Genomic DNA, 21,130 nt, shown 5'->3' with positions numbered 1-21,130 from the left:
ACTGGGCACAGGTGCCGAGCAGGTATGTATAACCTACACGGCCATTTGCTATGCGCCAGTCTCCATTCTAAAAGTTTTTCATACAGGGGTGCCTGGGTGGCTCAGTCCATTAAGCATCTGCCTTTGGTTCAGGTCATGATCCCAGGGTCCTGGAATCAAGCTCTAAGTTGGGCTCCCTGTTCAGCAGGGAGTCTTCTTCTTCCTCTCCTTCTGAAGCTCCCCCCACTCATGACCCCCCCTTGCCCATTCTCTCTCAAATAAATAAATAAATAAATAAATAAATAAATAAATAAATAAATAAAATTTTTAAAAAATAAATGCTTTTCATAGATAGACTCTTCCCTCTGTGAGGTAGTTAGGTGATATTGCTACTTTATGGATGATGAAACTGAAGGTCAGAGAGTGGTAATTCACCCAAGTTCCCATGATTAGCAAGTATTAGAGCCAGGACAGAGCCCCAGATATTCCCAATAAAACCACTGGTTGGGAGACTTCTAAAGAGGAATAAGGAAATTCCTATCAATAAGAGTAGATGGGGCTCCATAGGATTTAGTGGAAAAATAATGACATGCATTATTTTAAGCATAGATATATGACACCCATAGCTGGAAAAATGGGAGAAAACATGAAATGTGGCCCAAAGACCAAAACAAGGATAGTGACAAGAGGGCAACTTGTATTGTCAGAGCAGAGCTGGATCAAGAGCATGGAAGTCTATGGGCAAATGTAGGAGTGGGTACAGTGCAAAAATCAGAAAATCAGGCAAAATGAAAGCAGGAACTAGTGGACTTAAAGGGGCAACATGTAATGAGCTGGATCAATTCTAAGCAATATGTATTCCATTGGATTGAGATTATGTGAATTTAAGAGTTGAGGTTGCCATTATGCTCAGAAGAAGCTAAGGGGCTGAGGATCAGAGGTATAGAATAGTTTGGTCAAGATAGTCTTCTTTCTTTTCTTATAAAGCAAAGCTATTCCCAACCGTTTAGAGAAGGTGGCTTCCAAGAGGTTGGCAGAAGGTTCATCTTGCTAGGGAACTCAGGCTATTAGATGTCCCGAGGAGCATAGAGAGAGCTCATGAGGAAAGCCCTTAATAAAATTCTTCCTCAGAAGTCAAGCCTCTAACCTCAAAGCACCTTGATGCCTTGAGGATCTGCTGGCTCTTGACTTTATCCTGTAACATCACACAAGGGCTTTCCAAGACGTCAGGTTGCAAATAATTGCCCCATGCATACTTCCCAACTTAATCTGCTGGTAAGTCACAACTGATACTCAAGAATCTCCTCTTTGATTTTCAGCTTGAAGGACAGAAATGCAAAGGAGATGCCTGGGGGGTGCTGGAGAGGCCATCAGGAAGCCAAGTGAGATTCAAGCAAGCAAGCTTGTGCCTTGAGAGGGTGGGCCTGGATTTCAGTTGCACAGCTGCCTCCAGGAACTCCAGGAAAGTCCCTTCCCCCCTGACCTTCAATAAGAGGACAGGACTTAATGACCTCTAAGGTCCCTGTAATTTGCCTGTTACTGTCATTACTATCGATACGAGTGTGCTAACAGCGATGACTCATGATGTATTTGAAATGTGCTTACTTTCAAATTTCCTGCTGTCCCTTTAAAATGAGTTATGTTAAAATCAAAATCCTTATCCTTCATACAGTGAAGTATTTGTTAGTATAATAATATAATGGCTTTAAAATACTTGGACTTGCTTCAAAATACTTGAGTCCCAGGACAAGAAGTTTCTAGGAGTCTTAAGTCTTGATTTCAGCTTAGGGCATGATTTCAGGGTCACAGAGAAAGCCCTGAGTTGGGCTCCTCAGCAGGGAATCTGCATGAGGATTCTCTCTCCCTCTGTCCCTCCCCCCAACTCGTGCAGGTTCTCTTTCTCTGTCTCTTTCTCTTTCTCTTTCTCTTTCTCTTCTCTTTCTCTCTCTCTCTCTCTCTCACACACACACACAGAAATTAATATGTCTTTAAAATAAAATAAAAACTTGAGTCCCTCCCACTACTCCTATTTAATAGATAAAATAGGTAAAATGTTGTGGTTGTTGAAACTGAGTAAGAGGTAAATGGGAGTTTATTATAGGAGTCTCCTCACCTTCATGCATGCTTTCTTTAAATTTTTCACAGTAAAAAATTAAGAAATAAATAATAGAATAGAATATAAATATATTCAGTAGTATAGTCTAGTATAGTCTCTCTCTGCCCTTAGGTTAAAACTCCATGACTTTCCAGCTCACTCCTAGGTAACAGATAGTCCTACAGGATCTTAAAGTCACAAACGCAGTTTCAGTTCAGAAATGAGAATGTCCAGTCCATGGTATAAATCAAACCCTGACCAAGATTTAGTGCCAATCTGACACTCCCAATTCTGGAAATTTTAGTATGGAGACTCACGGGAGAAAAGAGAGGGCACGGCTGGCTGAGCTACATATGATTTCTAGCCCCCATCCCCTCTCTTCCTTACCCTATGCCCCAATCAAGGGTGAAAGGTAAGAAGGGAGGAGGGAAAAGATGTAGGACAGGTCTTACTCATACTTGTATAGTACGTAAACTGGCTTCAGAGGCTCTGGGTCCTACAGATTTTCAAGGCTGCCTCTTTATCTAGTGAGCAATTTTGAGGACTCTAGAACAGTGCTGTCTGATATAATATAATGCAGGCCACATAGGCAAGCCATATTTGTAATGTTCAAATTTCTAGTAGCCACATAGTATAAAGTAAAAAGAAATAGGTGAAAATGATTTAAATAATATATGTTATTTAAACTACCTATTATTTTAACATGTGGTTAGTGGCTCCCATACTGGACAGCATAGTTCAGAGGTCTCCATCCCTGGAGATCTCTTGCTAGGTGACCTGATCATACATCCCATCTCATCTGCAAGAGACGTAGTAGCTTAGTCTTGTCACTCAGGCTTTATTCTCATTATTAATGTCCCTTTTCATTCTTCCAAGTAACCCTGTTTAGATGATGAATCATATTGTCACCCTGCCTATACTTTCTATCCACGAGGGAACTGTTGGCTTCTTCTTCATTCTCATTTCCAAGTGCTCTACCTGAAGTGGGTCAGGCCATTTTCCTCCTAGACCAAGGTTCAGCAAACTACAGTCTATAGATTTAAGAATGAGTTTTACATTTTTAAGAGACAGAAAAAACAAAGATTACATGACATAGATAACACACCTCTTGCAAAGCCTAACTTACTACCTGATCTTTTACAAAATAAGTTTACTGGCCCTTATTCTCTATTTTTGGTGGGTGAAAGGAGGTAAGATCCAAGTTTTCCAAACTCCCACCACTATTCCTTCTGGGACTGAGTTGGGGAAGCAGATCCTTTACCTCTGACCTGGTTTGAGGCTAGGACATAGACCCATGCCCCTCCCTTCTTCCCTGATGACTCAGCAAGAACTTTCTGGAAGGAAATCTCATCACTCAGCTCCCTTTGCACTCTCTCAACTCAAAGCCATTTCCTCTAAACATCTGCATAATATAATTTGGCATTTCACTTTGGAACTTCATTTCTGTTATATCTTAGTGTCTAATCAAAATTTCCATATTAAGCTCTGGTTCCTATAGTACCATCTCCACCAAAACTGTCACCATCACCACTCTCACCATCATTCATTATGTGTTTCCTTAAATAGCCTGAGTTTGTTGGGAGGAAGATCTCTTCTGTCTTATTTTTTAATCCCCCATAGCACTTAACATAATGTCTCACACAGCTTACATTCACAATAAACATTGTTTGAATGAAAGAATTAATGATAATTAATTCATACACTCAACACTTCAGCCCAACTAAACAATAAAAATTCTCTGAAGACACTGACATCTTTTCCCTGTGTGCCTTTGCATAGACACTACCCTGTATGTCTTCCTCCCTTCTCTTCTTGTCCACCATTCTCCAAGATGCAGCTCAAATAAAATAGTAATACAACTTTATTAAAAATTAAAATTAAAACTCTCTAATACCCTCAATTAGAAAATCATAGTCTCAGTAAACCTTTCCACATCCACCCTAGAAGAATGTAGCTCTCCTAATCCATAGCCAGTAACACATTTCTCTCCTCTGGTACTTAAAACAGTGTACCTTGTCTGGATGTATAGTTGTCTCTCCCACAGATCTGGACTCTGCCTGTTATAATCACTTAGAAAACCTTTAAAATATACTGATGCCTGGACTCCATTCCAGACCAAGAGAATCAGGATCTCCAGGCTGGGGCCTAGGCATTGGCATTTTCAAAATGCTCTTCCATAATCCAATATGCAGCCAGAGTTGAGAACCATTGTACAAAATGGTGAGCTACCAGAAGGCAAAGACTGTTGCTTCTCTCTGCAACTCTAGTTATTAGCAAAGATTACAATGGAATAAATAGTTGTCAAATGAATGAACTATGAACCTTAATAGAAATATAAAGAATAATTTATATAAGTCTATTAGAAAATGTGAGATAAACAACTATATATTAATCTAATGACCTCTGATTAATTGGACAGGTTTATTTAACCATATTAAGCACTTAAAATGACTAGACCCTCATATCTAACTAAGCAGTTTTCCCAATTGTGGTAAACTTGGCCTTAAAAGAAATACAGATGGCCCTGCAAAAATATGGACATTAGGCAGTTCATTAGCATGGTCTCTAACCAAGTCCGAAAGACAGACCTCCAAAGACCCCTCAGATAATATAGATATATTTCAAGGTTGTTATCCTGCAACTGTCAAGCCCAGTCTTTCGTTGCCCTTCTGCTATGTAATTTATACTTAAGAGAGGCAAGAGAATTTTTTATTAATATGTTTTTCAAGCAACACTCAGCTCTCTTGTAATGATGCTGCCTGTTAGTAGCATTAAGTACAAACATATCTCTTGGTTTTTACTTGTTAATGTGTACCTCTCATGTATTTAGAAATAGCAATAGACGTGGTCATAAGATCGGAAAATTGCTGATGGTCAGGGGAGGACAACATGAAGGCATGCACATATTTGCCAGTAATGAATCTGCAATGAACTGGTGTCATACAATGGAAAGATCACGAAAAAAGCTCTGGGTTTGAGCTGGTCCTTATCACTTACCCTGTGTCCTTGGACAGGTAAACTCACCACTTTGTACTTTGTGCAACTCATCTCAAAAACAGAAGGTAATAAGAAAATCTATTTCAAATGCCCAGCAGTTATTGTATGGGTAAAGTGACAAGTGACAAAAACACTTAATAAAGTATAAACATCTATGCTAATATGCTTGCTTCATTCATTCAGTTGCAAACACTGTCTACACACCTATTGTGTCAGGTACTAAAGGAATACAAATAATAATGATTCTTGTTACCATTGTTATTATAAGGGAGCATACTATTATAATGAAGTTCTTATTATGATATCTTGTGATGGTTAATCTTACATATCAACTTGACTGGGCAACAGAGTGCCCACATGTTTGGTAAAACATTATTCTGGGTGTGTCTGTTTTGGGATGAAATTAACTGTGTTTGTAGACTGGGTAAAGCTGATTTAGTCCTTGGTTATGTGGGTGGGCCTCATCCAATCAGTTGAAGACTTGTATAGTACAAAAAGTTGAGTAAGAGGGAATTTTTTTCTGCCTGATAGCACTGGCTTTGGACATTGTTTTTTTCCTACCTTCAGACTTGAACTGAAGCTTCGGCTCTTCCTGGCTTCTGGACTAGACCTACACATCAGTTTTTCTGGGACTCCAGCTAGCCAACTGCAGATCTTGAGACTTATTAGCTTCTATGATTGGGTGAGTCAACAATAATAATAAGTCTGTGTGTGTGTGTATGTGTGTGTGTTAAACATAAAGAAAACCAATAGAATATATGTGTGTGCATGTGTGTACACATACATCCTATTGGTTTTATGTATACCCACACACACATCCTACTGATTCTGTTTCTCTGAGTAACTCTGACTAAAATGCATCTATGGCAATATAAGCACTTTTGGTCAGGCATGGAGGGGCATCAGAGATAATCTTCTTTAAATAAAATTCCTTACATTGATACAAGTGTTCTTAGTGCATCTAAGAGAAGTCATTATATGAGTCAGTGGTTATTGAAATCAGCTGGCCAGCTTTAAAAACATTGATTCCTAGTCCTGAGACCAGATCTTCTGAATTAGCACCTTAAGAGGGCAGAACCTAGGAATCTGGAGCCCTACCAGTCTCCAAGTATTTCATTTGAGTAACCACATTTGTGAACTTTCCATCTATGTGGTTTGACTGAGGGAACTAGAAACTAAGGATTGGCCTTAGTGTCTGAAAGTACATCACCTCAGGTTCATACATGTGGTTGATCTCTCTTGTCTCCTGCTGAATGCAGATATGCTAGAGAGATAATATATGAGACCTCTACCCATAAATTTAGGGTATATTTATCCTGAACTCAGTTCTGATAATGTTCCTCTTGGATCCAAATGCCTTTGAGGTCTCCCCTTTGTCTACTTAATAAAATCCAATCTCCTTTCAATGGTACCCAAGAATCTCCAAACTGCGACCCCCGGATGACTGCAGCACCATCGTTTCCCACAATCACCCGCGTATACCTTGCAGTCCAGCTACCACAGAGGCTCCATGGATCCTGTTCTCACCTCCACCTGGAGAGCACTATTATTTCTGACCTCCATCCTACAAATTTTAGCTCAAATGGCATTTTATTCTTGTAACTTCCCCAATACCTCTCCTACAGACTGCTTTATATAGCCACATGCATATATGTCTCCCTTTTTGAATGGGATCTTCTCAAAAGTAGGTATCTGCACTTCATGTCTGTGTCCCCAGAGTGCTGAATCAGACACATACAGCAAGATTCATGTATATTAATTGAATAGATTCAGGTTATTTTCATACATGGTCACCAAAAGAGAAAAATTAAGAAGTTGGGCAGTTAGTTGAAAAATCTTGGAAATGATATAGAAAGATAGCATACAGGGTAGGCCAGGCAGCACAGTGTATTGGTTAGAATGCTGAGGCTTTGCAGAGAAAGATATGAGTTCAATTCACAGCTCTCCTACTTGTTAGTCATGTGATGGGTCAAGCCACTTCACCTTTTGTTGTCTCAGTTTCTTCCTCTGTAGATGAGGATGATGACGGTATTATCTCCCAGGGTTCTTGTGAGGTTTAAATATGCTAAGAACTTGGTATATCATCAGATGGTACCATATTCACAGTAACAAACTGTACTTGCTGTTGCCTCTTTCTTATTATTTTAGCAATATTTTAGCAAGTGAGTACAGGCTTGGACAGTGGAAATCCCTAATTTATAGGTGAATAGAAAAGTGAAAGAGTCCTAAAGCTAACTTATCTGGTGGGCCATTTCCATTTCTGAAGGGTATTTACCTCAGGGGGGGAAAAACAGCCAGAGAGTTATGTCCTCATCTTCTATGAGTTGCCTCTCTTCCCTGATGGATTTCCTTAAGGAATATAGATCCACAGGAGATTTATGTGTGTACTCTGTTTCCCAATAGTTAACGCAACTTATTTGCCACCACTAAGCATTCATTTTCTTCCTAGAGGTCAATTCGCAAGGTGCCTGCTGCTGTCAAGTGCAAGACTGATAGAGCAGTAGCAGCTGACTTGATGTCTAATGTACATGAGGCCAGCCTCCCCTTTGTCTCTGGACTGAAATGAGACATGGGCCAAACTCTAAAATCATCCTTGGAATTGAAAAGTGATCTTAGATATCATTTTATCCAATCCACTACCTGGGTATATGACAAAGCTCAGATGTAGACAGGAGAAAAAAACTTAGAATACAGTACAGAGCTGTGGTTGCCAAAGGCCACTTGTCTGTGACAAAAGCAGCCCTGTTCTGGGTGAAATGAGAAAAGAAGGATAATGTTGTAAGGCTTTCATAAAGGCAAATGGGTTGGATTTTTTTAATCCAAAGTTCTTCATACTTTTAAGATATTAAGATTACTTTTCTTTGTAAGACCATGATGGTTAATGCTGATTACTTTCTTGAATAACTTTACCTGGGTAAGTAAACATAGAAAACTCTATGTCCTTCTCCACTGTTTTGTTGTTGCCGTTGTTGTTGCTGATTCTTCAGTTGGCTGCTTTGCTGTTCTATAGATTCTCCAAGAGTTTGGTGCTTTCTGATGTCAAGATTCAGAACAGGAGCTGTGGAGTCAAAAAGACCTAAACTGTTATCTTTGTTCTCCAAGTTGTAGGACTTTGAAAAAATTCGTTTAACTTCTCTGGGTCTCTAAAATGGTCACAATAACAATAATGCCTACTTTATATGATCAATATGCAATGAAGAGGTACCAGATGGCACATGGTTAGCACCGTGCCTGGCACAAAGATGGTGGTGGTGGTGGTGTAAATAGGTTTTTCAGAATTCAGTCATGTAGATAAAATCTTTAAGTCAAGAGCAGTCAGAAGGAACTAAAAAGCATTTAATTTCCATGTGGGATTATTCCTAGATGTAGCCTGTATGCTTTGAGGATTGCTGCTTTTGGATTCAGATAGAATGGATTCATATGCTACTAACCTGAGCCACTTTCTGGTCTAATGATTTTAAATAAGGCAGGTAACTTCTCATAGTCTCTGCTCCCTCATACAGTAGGATACAGTCTTCCCTTATAAAACATCAACATAGTAGGCATTTTGCGCATATCCTTACTTAACATACACAGCAACCCCATAAAATAGATACAATCATTATTGTTATTTGCAGTAATGTTCTATAAAGCTATGTGCATACTAAGCCATTGTTCCTAGGGGGGCTAGGTTCCTGTGAGCCTCTGGTCACAATAATTTCATCAACTGATCAATACATACCTTTATTTATATGTATTTCTTTTTAAAGACATTTTATTTAATAAATGGTTGATTCATTAACATTGAAATCATGTCCAACAGCACTGTAACACACTCCTGAATGAAACTTATCTAACATGTATATTCTCTCTATAAAGCACATCACCGCCTTCTTCTGCTTAGGAACACAAGATAGTACTTCAGTACTATACGTGAGGTTCAACCATAGAAAAAAGTGGAAAAAAAAAAGTGAAATCGCCAAAAAAGGGACACAAAAATGTAATATGTAGCACTAAAAAGATCTCACAAAGGACACCTGTTTACAGTATGACCACCAAAACAAAAAGACAGAATATTGACTTGTGTGACCTCAGCTGGGTGCACGCCTACTGGGCAATTTATATTTTTGTCGCTCTGTGCAACAAAAGTGCCACAAAAGTGCCACCAATATCAATCTGGGAATTACAAATAAATTTTAGTAGTTGAGTTCACAAAGAATCTGCAAAAAATAAGAATCAACTGTATTGTTCCACACACAGATGAGGAACCTGATCCTCAGAGAACTTACTTAATACAACTAATTAGTTGTATTTGAAATTAAGTATATATGTTTTCAAAGAATGTTCCCACATTCTTTCCATTACTAATGCCAGCACAAGCACTGCTTATATCCCGGTTACTCTGCCTATGAAACAGTAGAGGTATAAATAGGTACCTTGCAGAGAGATGGTGATGACCAAATTAGCTGATGCCCTTGGAGGTGCTTTGTAAACTGTAGAGGATTACACACATGTGAGAGTTTTATAAGTAGATTCAATTAAAGTGAAGTTTCACTCTCTAGTATTAAGGCTGACAATAATGAGCTCCTTGATTCTTCCACAGTTGAAAGAGACCAAGATGAGAACCAGGACCTTGAGAGGTCCATGGGTGGATAGCCCTTATCCGAGCAAGCAATGAGAAGCTGGTGATTCAGGCTAATTCAACACAGCCTCAGTGGGATTGCTCTTCTAGAAGTCTGAGAGCAAAAGAAGTGCTTACAGTATATTTTAGCTAAAAGATCAAAATGCAGGCTGGATGCACTAAAAAAAGTGTTTCTGATGTCAAGTCCACTTAGAGTTGCTGTTACAAAAATCCATCACCCAGACTACAAAAAAATCAACAGGAGCAGCATTGGCCAGCACTGTGGATATTGGTGAATGGGGATGTTGTCTCAAAGAAAAGATCTTGAAGCTGTTTGCTGTGCTTTAATGAGGGAGGGGGCTTGGAGCCGGTACACTCTGCGTTAATTACAAAAGGGTATTAAAGAAAGTTGAGGCCAGGTTCATCCTAATAAAATGAGAAGAATTAACCATCTCTGGTAAAGAAAAACTGGTAAAAAGGAAAAGAAAGGACTTAAGCATATTCATACCCTTGAACTCACTAATTCCACTTTAAGAATGCTAATAAAATGATCAGACAAGGGAAAATAGTGACACACAAAGATGTTCATAGTGTAGCTGTTTCCCATTTTTAGCTTTTATAAATAATGGGGAAAGGGTTGAAAAATTATGACACATCCATACAATAAACACTAAATGTAATTTAAAATCATTTCAAGAATTTTCAACAACATGCAAAAAATATGTAGTAAGTATACTATTATGTGGGAAAAAAACAGTAAAAGTTTGATACAAAAAGCATGACTCAACTGTGTTTATGTGTGCATTTCTAAAAATAAAACAAAAAATTAAAAGGAAATATGCCAAATGTTAATAATCATTGATTTCTTGTCTCTGAAATTATGAGATATTTTTATTCATTTTTTTATTTCCAAGGTTTCTACCAAAAATATACACCATTATTATTTTTAAGATGGGGGGAGAGCAAACGGCACAATGAAAGTACAATCTAATTTGCTGTCACACTCCACACCAAAAGACTTCTTTGATGAACAGAAGCACAGATTAAACAAGATTTAGCCTGTTCATCTAACAGGTCACTGATCTGTAAAAATATCAGATGTTTTCAGATTTTTCAAATCATTTATTATTAAGCAACTAGTTGGAGTGTAGCCAACTTAATTAAACAAAGAACATGAGATGGCCCCATCCCCAGAACAGCCCCTGGGGGGCCAGGACTCTCCTCTCCTCACCTTTGTACTCCCAGAATCTCATGCCTGAAACAGAGCAGGAGCTCAATAAATATGTATTAAAAGAATGAATACATTGGAAAATATGCTGCCATAAAATCATAGTTCAGAAGCCATCTGTCTTATCTTTCATTCATTCATGTACTCAAAATTTTATTGATGTACTCAAAGTTTTATTAAGTTTTATTAAGCACTTTTTATACACATACATATATATATACATATGTATATATGTATACACACACACACATAGGCATGGGCAGCCTTCAAGACATGCAATGACCCAGGACTTTCCTAATACATAAACAAAGAACTTCACACAATAAGAAGGTCATGGCTAAAATGTTGAGGGGGTTCACAAGAGGGAGGAATTTCTCCACGTGGAAAGTTCCAAGAAGGCTCCCTAAGAGGGCACAGGACTGAAGCTGAGTCTTGAAGGATGGATAGAATGTGGACATGAGTTAGGAAAGTAGGGAGAAGGCACTTACTGAAGTACTGACAAAAGCAAAGTCTTAAAGGCGAGAATCAATAAGGCTTAGGGAAAACAAGAGTTGCTTCAGTTGGCTAGAGCATGCCCACCTAAGGGAGATAGCAGAGGGGAGGCTGAAGCCAAGGGACCTAGTTATGTAGGGAGGGTTTTGAGTGTCATGTTAAGATTTGCTTTCTCTCATAGATAATGGAGAACAAAGGAAAGTCTTTGAATAGGAGACTGGCCTGTTCAGAGAAACATTTTAAGAAGATACCTGGGGGGCACCTGGGAGGCTCAATAGGTTGAGCATCCAATTCTTGATTTCTGCTCAGGTCATGATCTCAGGGTTGTGGGACTGAGCCTGGCATCTGGCTCTGTGCTCATTGGGGAATCTGCTTGTCCCTCTCGTCTACTGCTCCCCCCATCTCTCTCTCAAATTAATTAATTAATTAATTAATTCTTTAAAAAAAAGGAAGATACTTGGGAAGCAAAGGGTAGCCTCAAAGTGGAGCAAAGCTCCCTGTGACCAAAAGCTCCCGTGAAGGGCTTGGAATCTTCAACCAGCTAAGCAGCTGGAAATTGAGTTCTTAGTTCATCACCAGGACTGCCCCAGCTCTCTGCTGTTAGATTGCTTTTAAGATGAGATGCTATGGACCAAGCTTTAGACAGATGCTTAAACCCTAAACTCAACCACCAGCCCTATTGCTCCTCCCCATCAGAAGCAGTTGAATTGCTTTGCAAATATATGCAGATACATGCGAATAACAAAGCCATTAACATGTGCCCCAAGCCTCAAAGGGAAAGGTTTGCTTTGATCAAAGCTCATAATGGGATATATCCAAGGGGCAGAAAAACAATATTCTGCTCAGCCCCAACAAGGGAAGGTTTAGATTCTAGAACAGAATGCCTGGTCTTAGTGACTGCTCTTCAGTTAAATACTAGAGCACAAAGCTTTCTCCTTCTACTTCTCCATTTCCTGAAGTTGGAATTGCTGTAAAAGACCTTTTCCCTGCTTCAATTTAGCATGACTGCAAGAATTGATAAAAACGTGTATGTGTGTTTAAGTGTGTGTGAGTGTGTATGTGTGTGTGTGCTGAATCTGACCTTTAACCTCCTTAAAATACCATCCTCAGGCCAGCAGCATCTATGTCATCTGGGAGAATGCAGAATTTCCAGCCAGATTCTAGTACTAGTGAGTCAGAATCTGTATTTGAACACGATGCTAGGTGTGCATTACAATGTGAGGAGTGCTGATCTAAACAACCTAAGTAACCATAATGATAAACTCCTAAAGGCCAGGACTAGTTCTTATTTACCTTCATGTCTCCTGGGCATGGTGCCTAATCAGTAATCAAAACAGGCCTCTCTTTCCGCTTCTGAAAGATAAGATAATAGCTATCTAGGGGTGATCCATGGAGTGAACGGAATATTCAATGTAAAATGTTCAAACATAACGCCTGGCATTCTGGTGCCCAAAGTGCTAATTCCCTCCTTACTTTCAGCCTCTTAAAATCACTGGCTGAACTGTGTGCTAGAAGCTTACGTTGAACATTCTGTATTTTCTAAAACATCTATCTCATCTAATCTTCATGCTCAGAGAGCCAGAGTTGCCAGCTGAGTTTTATCAGCTAGAAAATTGGGAACCAGAGAGTTTAAAGGTCTTGTGCAAAGTCCCAAGGCAGCAGGGGCAGAGCTGGAATTTTAACCAGCCCCCTTACAGTCTACCCTTAACCCCACAGCCACCCCATCCATAATTCAGGGCAGATCCCACAAATACTCTGCTAAAATCTCTTCTACCACCTTCAGGGTAGAAACTATATATATATTTTTTGCACAGCCCAGGAATGGACAGTGTGATCTGTATATACTACTGAAGGTACCATCTGACCTCAGGGCGGGCATGGGCTGGCTGTTTCAGGTAGGACAATGTTGTAAAAGATCCAGGGAGACTTCCATGACCTACCCTCTGCCTGCTTCTTTAGGCTCAGTTGCTTCTTTCCTCTTGTTTCAAATCATATTTGTTAGTACAAGGTCATCAGGACTCCATTCACTATGGTCCCTTTCTCTGGAATGGGTGTGACTAACCCACGGTGGCAGATGGCTTCTATTGCCCTTCCAGACACACCTTCCACTTTCCCACTCTGCTCTGTATCTCTTGAGGCTAATCCGTCTGGGCCACAGTGAGGCTCCTCAGGGCCTCTGGTTTCTAGTTGGGTTTGGCAGGCAACGAAAGGGAAAGAGGGAAGTGAGGTCAGAGTATGTATTCCCTTGGTTCTTTCCTACAAGATCAATGAGAGCTGGGAAAGAAACCTTGGGAAGGCTCTCCTCCCTCAAGGAGACCAACGCTACAGGACCTGCACTCCTCTCAGTGCATGGGGCCTGGGTGGTATAGCTGACTACCACAGACCTACACGATACCTTATAACCTCACCTTTGAGAATAAACCCTCCTTCAACGATCCCATTTTTAACATGGCCTTTGTTTCCTGTTAGGAACCTGAATGAGACATCCTTTAACCAGCTAACTCCTATTCAACCTTCAGAAAAATCCAAAGGCCCCCATCTCTGATTCCATGACACCCCCTCTCACAGCATTTTTTGCACAATATTATTAGTAGTCATGTTCTCATCTGACTTCTTAGAGGATGAGGATATTTTTTTTCTACTTTATAGCCTCACTATCTAGAAAGCATTCAACAAATATGTGTTAAATAGATTAAGAGTGACAAAGTTAATTTTTCTTAAGCAAAGCACTTCTACCTTATGAAAATGAAGAAAATCTCTACAGACATTTCTTAAAAATATTCAAGGCATTGTTATTCTACACTTAGAGTGATCTTTTCTCTTTAATCATTTAACCTGGTCCTTTCCAGGCCAACCGAGACACATATTCACCCTAATTATAATCCATGCATGGTGGTATGATGTAGGGATAGAGTGAAATTTGAGAATTCTAAAATTGCTGGAAGGAATGGTGACAGTTGGAATTCTTGGATGGCCACCATGATCCCCATCTCCTGGTATGCAAGCCCCTGTGCAATTCCCTACCTTTGAGGGTAGCCTGGGCCTAGTAACTTGCTTCTAACAGACAGAACACAGCAATAGGGAAAGAATGTTACTCTGATGATTTGGTTCCTAAAGAGTATGACTTTCATCCTGCTGGCACTCACTCACTCTCTCTGGCTCTCTCTTTGCTTACCCTGATGAAGCTTGCTACCATATTTCAAGCTTCCCTATGAAGAGGCCCATGTGGTAAAGAACTGAGGGCAGCCTCTTGCCAACAGCCAGAAGAACTGAGCCCTCGGTCTCACTGCCTGCCAAGAACTGAATCCTGCCAATAACCAGTGAGTGGGCTTGAAAATGGATCGTGCCCCAGTCAAACCATGGGATGACTATAGTCCCCGGTATTATTGCAGCTGTAGCCAGAATCCAGAACCTACAGAACTCAGATAAGCTGCCTCAGTTTCCTGATCTACAGAGATTGTAAGATATCCAGTGTTGTTACCTGAAGCCACTAATGGTGGGATGATTTGCTATGCAATAAGAGGCAAACAACTAAAGGATTTTCTCTAACTTAAGTACCAGTGGCACAGTCTTAGTTCTGGTCTGCCAGGCCCCAGTTAGAAGAGGAAGACCAGAGGGTACTAGAGACAAGGACTGAATGTTTGCAGATTACATCTGTTATAGGAGCACTTGGCCCAGAAATGATCACTTCTCATCCCAAAGAAGACATTCAATGACATTACTCTAACTAGTTGACCTGAGTCCTCCTGGTCCTTATGCATTTTTGTTTAAAAAGTGAGTTGGTTTTGCAGCCTCTGGAGTTCCTTCCCCAAATGAATCCAGTAACAATGAAAACTGAAGCTTCCACTTCCATAACTCAGCTGTTATGGATTGCCTGCAAATGGCCAGCATGAATCTCTTCCAATCTTGCATATGCATGCTGCTGGTCCCGCCAAGAAGTCTACCTCCCCTTAAACGAGCACACAGGTCAGGGCCATCACTGCAGTGTTTGAGAATGGCACCTTGTGAGATTGTGAGATGCGCAGTCAAAGGCAGCACCAGACCCAGGTCTGGTGGCATAAAGGAAAAGCGAGCCCCTGGCCCATGGAGAGACTTGAGCTCTGTTCTCAAGGAAAACTGCAGCTTTGGTGAAAGACATGGGATGGGCATCACTCAGATTCTAGCACTGCTTGCCAATAGGTCTCCGGTTCTTTGATTTAAGTTGCGCCTAATGCAGGGAAAACGCACATACACACATGCTTCATATTAAACAGGAGCTTACTTGTGTTTGTTTCCTCCCAACATCCCTTAGCCTGAGGTGGGCTGCAGGAAAGCAAAAGAAAAGAAGTCGCTAACAAGAAAGTGTCCTTCTGAATCTCATCCCAGGGAGAGGGCAGGGAAGCTGGAGTAGCAGGTTGTGTAGCCCCGAAGGTCCTCTAATAGTAATAACAGCAGTTATAAAGTGCTTAGCCCTTTCTATTATATTAACTCATCTGATCTTTCCAATAATCCTATGAGTCAGGAACAATTATCGGTCCCACTTTACAGATGAGAAAATCGAGGAGCATCTAGGTTCATGAATTTGTCCAAGGTCATGCTCATGTTCCTAACTGGTAATCAGAGAGACAGCTTAGGCACAGTGGGCTCTGCATTTGCAGCAGTGATGATGAGACGATGCACCTGGCTGAGTACACCTGAGGCCACCAGATGCTGCCCACTGACAGGTTTGGCTCTCTACTCTACTTTCCGTGAATTTATCTAAGGCTAGCTATGGTTCTTATAGGCTCTACTAAGTATGACTCATTGTTTCATTACCTACTTTATCCCAATCCATCAAACACCCTTACTCAAAGGTCAAATGAACACTTTTGTCACTATAAGAAAATATTGTAATTTTAGGCCAAAAGGTTTCTGCTAATTTTTCACACAGTCTGCAGTAATAAAGCCTGGCACATGAGAAAGAAGTGCCCAGATGCAGCTGGAGTGTGGTGGGGATGCAGAGAGAGGAGTAGGTGACACTGCTGGAGAAGTAGGCATGTAGATATTTGTAGGCCCTGGCAGGAAGGATAGATTTTTATTCAAGTATTAAGAGAGAATATCTGTAGCAGGAGACCTATGTTGTCTTCTGCTTGCTGCATACACAGCTGCACTACACTTCCCAGCCTCCCTTGGAGTTAGAGATAGCCCTGAATCTGAGTTCCAGCCCATGGAATGTAAGCAGACCTGATGTGACTCATCTCTGAGTGTGGTCCATTTAAGCTGCCCAGGTCCTCTCCATCCCGCTAGAATGAAGCCCCCAGGGTGCTTTTGAGTTAACAGGTGCTCTGAGGCCTCCACCCATCTCTCCTTGGATCTCTATCATTTTCCTGTAGAGCCGACTCCAGGTGTTCTTTCTCTCCCAAATGCCATCACCTGCATCTCCTAATCCAAGACCTGCCCTCAGTGTGTCAGAACCCCTCTCTGCCTGCACACACCAATTGCTAGAAGTATCTGGGAAGGTATGTCTCCCTAGAGGCAGCCCTTAACCAATGAATGGACTCAAATACTACATACAGATCTTTTCTCTGAGGGGACAACTCCAAGGTGGGATCTACATCCTCACTGGATCTTGCTTTGCAGGATTAGTGTAAAGTTACCTCCCTGGGATTTTGCTAGATATGATACTCTTGCTTGATTTTCTTTCCTTCCTGGTCCTGCTCCCCTATATCTGAATCAGTTTTCCCAGTTAAACTTCTTACTAGATCACTTTCATATGAATCCTGGTTTCAGGATCTGCTTCCAAGAAATCCAACCTAGGGAATCTCTGGAACTACATATTAACAAGGCTGAATTACTCCATCGAGTGAGGCCGCCCTGATGAGCTATTCATTCATTCAGGTAAAAACTCTTGTGTGTGAGCTGCTCTATAGTTTTGCTCCTTTTGCTACAGCAGCTAGCCTTCCCTAGCAGATACACTATAAAAAGGTATTAAGGAGAAGAGTGACTTGATATCTTCTATATTTAAAAAATATATATATATATATGGCTCACATACAGAAGACTGATTAGAGGGTGGCAAGAAGCAAAATGAAGAGGCTCATGAAGCATTTCTTGTAGAAGTGTAGGAGATAATCAGTTGTGGCTTCTCAGGCCTGGTGCAGACATTGACTGTGGACATTCCAGGACATGCTTTGGAGGCAGAAATGAGATTGAAGGCTATTAGATTGGGGATGGGAATGGGAAAGAGGAGGTATCCAGAAGGAGTCCTAACGTTCTGGATGGGTGATTAAAAAGCCTCTGCAAGCGATGCACATATCATCCCGCTATCCAAGTACTACTTGTACAGCAAACCTGTAGCTGGTTTTGTAGTAGTGCTATCTCGGTTCACCTTATGAAATTTCTCTGGCTTTTCCAAAGTAAGGGAAAAAGGAGGCAATTGTGAATCAGTGGTTACCAGTCAAGCCTGAATCCATGACTATGGCCCCTCTCCTGGGTCTCCTCTCACCTGTGTTGACAACCTCCCTCTTACCAAAACCATAGTTTGCAAATGACACTTGAAGACATATTTTGCCCGATGGGGTATTATGGAGGAACCAAGATTTAGCAATAAGGTATGAACTAGGGCCCTTCCATTCTGAGAGAGCAGGTCTCACACAGAATCTGTATGGTGGACAGCCCCCGTGGCTCAGCGGTTTAGTGCTGCCTTCAGCCCAGGGCGGGATCCTGGATACCCAGGATCGAGTTCCGAGTCAGGCTCCCTGCATGGAGCCTGCTTCTCCCTCTGCCTGTGTCTCTGCCTCTCTCTCTCTCTCTCATGAATAAATAAATAAAAATCTTTAAACAACAACAACAAAAAGAATCTGTATGATGTGCAAGGACGATCAAGATGGGGCCTGTTTTCAAAGAGGATGGGCACAGCTGAAAAGATGGTTCATATTCTACTCCCCACACCTCAAAGTTTAATATGCATATAAAGTATAATATGCACATTATGGATACTGTCAAAAGGCAAATGATAATTTGAAACTTAATTTCCATGTCTCCAGTTTCCTGCCCCTTCCTAGGCATCACGAAGACAACTGTATATTCAGGTCTTTCTTACTGGCACAACTGTCCTGGCTTGCTTTCCTCCTTCCCACTTGGGTACCCCCTAGGGGCCTCCCACAGCAACCCCCCTCTCCCCCCAACTGAGGGCTTGCTCAATTAAATATATTTTATTTTTTGTATTTCTGATGCTTTGATGTATGGGGTCTTGATACTTCAGGGAGCATTCCTCTCAGGATTAGCTAACTCCTAGAGATAGTAAAAAATTTTCCTGGAGTGCACTTCTCAGATGCAAATAAACCAGTCCAGATCCCATACCCCCCTCCAACCTCTAACACTCTAGGCCACCATCCATCTGTCCTAATCACCCCACAGTCAAGCACCAAACAACTAGGGACAGCCCCTATGCCCCAGAGCCCACTGAAATTATTCAAACTAGCCAATACTAAACCGGTTTAGCCTGCCTAATGTTCCTTCCTACAGAAATCACAATAAAGGCTCTGGCCCACAGTTCCCTCACTCCCTCTGCCTCCTGACCAAGCCTGGAGCTTCCATATGGACTCTGTACCATGCTGTGCCCCTCCTCTTGGGATCTGTGAGTAATAAACTATGAATGACAGTCTTTTCCTGATCTGATGGCTTTGCCATACCTAAATAATAATAAAAACTTTATTTTCAAACATGTGTCCCCAGGTCAGAGCCCTCTATCCCATTCCAGATCCCCAACACTATTCTTCAGCTTCTAGGAGCTTGGTGTCTGAGATACATGCCCTGTCCTAGTCCCTTCTTTGGAATCTGTGAGATGCAGGGTAGCCCATTGTGAAAAATACAGTTTTCAGAGTCAGAATGGTTATGAAACCCCAGGAAGGCCCTTTTGCCACATTGTGCCACATCTTCCTTTTCTTCATATAGGGACAGTAAAAGTACCCATTTCAAAAATTTATTGTGAGCACTGAATAAGGCAATGGTTGTAAAATGCTTAGAACAGAGCCTGGCATGGAAAAAGAAATTCAATACTGTCAGCCATCACCACCAGCAACATTCGTAGGAAGCAAAGAGTGTTAGCAAAGCTAGCAGAGGCATCTAAAATTCGACCTATTGCTTCACCAATGCTTTCCACACACATAGACTAAGGGACAGGCAGCAGGGAAGAATGATTGCATATTCATAAGCACCTCCAACCAAATTAATTGATAGGGTACGATAGTAATAAAAAGAATTAATTTCCATTTTAATAACTTTGCATGCTACATGTTAAGTATAGGTCCGTATTACTAGTGGTCACACAATTTCCCCTTTGCATCTGTTCCATGTTGATTATGATGTCAGGAAAGCAAAAGTTAAATCCCTTTTTAAGGAAGGAAAAAAAAATCTAATTTAATAACATTACAATCCTGTTGAAAGCAGGATTAAATCTTAATAAGGGTGGAAGGATGTTGTGTTTCATGTCTGTTCCTCTTGAAGCCCTGGCAACTAGTTCGGGGCTTGAGACTACATTGTCAGAGGACTTCACAGCCCAACCCAGGCTCATCCTCTAGCTTCCGGACTCAGCAGCAGTCTCTGATGGTGCTGACACCTTCATTTTCACTTCTCCCTTCCCAGTGCTTTTTCTCATTAAAGCAGCTTGATTCTGTAATTTCTACCAGTACAGATGAAGATAAAATGACTCCCAACTTTTACTTTGACCTTATAAAGCTATGTAATTGGTATGGAACCTTCAGGCTAAATGAGTTTCCTTTGGATTGAGAACCCTGGTCAGAAGAATCATAGAGTTAAAAATATACCACACATCCAAGTAGAAATAGTTCACACACTGATACACTATTTGCAAGTTCTGAAACTCAGGTCTAACACTGATATCATGAAAGTCTAATTTTTTAGTTACTTTTTTCTCTTAAAAAATAAACATAATAGTTCTAAGTGCAACAAAAAGTATCCATCTCAATTCTCTTGTTTCACCGAATCTCATAATTCTGAAGGAGTCCTCCTAACCCACGGAAACTGTGGCTCAGCTCCTAAGAGCTGCATGTTGAGCCCAAAGACTGGCCCTTGTGTGATGCATCACCTCATCTGTTCCTGCTTCATCATACCTAGGAGCCAGTTACACATGACAGTTCCCCAAACAGGCCACGCTGGGCCCTAGCTCTGGATCTTCACGCATGTATTCCAACCCATCTGGAATATTCTCTCCTCCTAATCCTTTTGCCAAACTCCGCCCTCCCCCTTTAACAGCTCCAGTGTCTTTCCTTGTGAAGCCCTTAACACCTTCCCTGACAATCCTGGGCAGGTGCTCTGAACTCTTATGGAATCTTGTGCAACCTTCATCTTCATTTTCTATCAGTCAAACTCCTGCAGTGATTTGCTTACTTGTCTCTCATTCCTTGTAGAAGTGGATCACTGAGGGTAGAAGCACATCTTTTCATCTGTTTCCTTATATAGCACCTAGAATAATACTCGGCATGTCTCAGCTTATGTTTGTAGAATGACTATTAAGAACCAAACTTATATAGTGCTTATTATACACCAGGCATAGCTCTCTATCCTATTACACCCATATATACTCATTTAAGCCCCCCTATTCATGTCACTCTTCCCATTATCCTCATGCTAAATTGTATGCCCTGGGGCATTGAGGAGAGAAGTAACCTGTCCAAGGTCATGCAGCTAACAAGTGTCAGTGCAAAGTATGAATTCCCATCCAGGCAGTGTGGCTGCAGGACACAGACCTTTAAACACT

General features: G+C 41.0%; 1 protein-coding gene across 5 annotated transcripts in view; it reads right to left on the bottom strand.

Moving 5' to 3' along the window:
• Positions 1 to 21,130, bottom strand: part of DAB1 (DAB adaptor protein 1) — a 1,027,070-nt gene that overhangs the window by 905,610 nt on the left and 100,330 nt on the right. For all 5 annotated transcript variants that reach the window (XM_038537411.1, XM_038537399.1, XM_038537400.1 and 2 more), the window contains exon 3: positions 7,982 to 8,129. The gene's annotated coding sequence lies outside the window, so the exon portion shown is untranslated. The remainder of the gene's footprint in view (positions 1 to 7,981; positions 8,130 to 21,130) is intronic.

This window comes from Canis lupus, chromosome 5 (genome assembly GCF_011100685.1).
Source record: "Canis lupus familiaris isolate Mischka breed German Shepherd chromosome 5, alternate assembly UU_Cfam_GSD_1.0, whole genome shotgun sequence".
Lineage (NCBI taxonomy): Eukaryota > Metazoa > Chordata > Mammalia > Carnivora > Canidae > Canis > Canis lupus.
The sequence above is the reverse complement of the archived record's forward strand: the minus strand, read 5'-3'. Positions and strand labels throughout refer to the sequence as shown.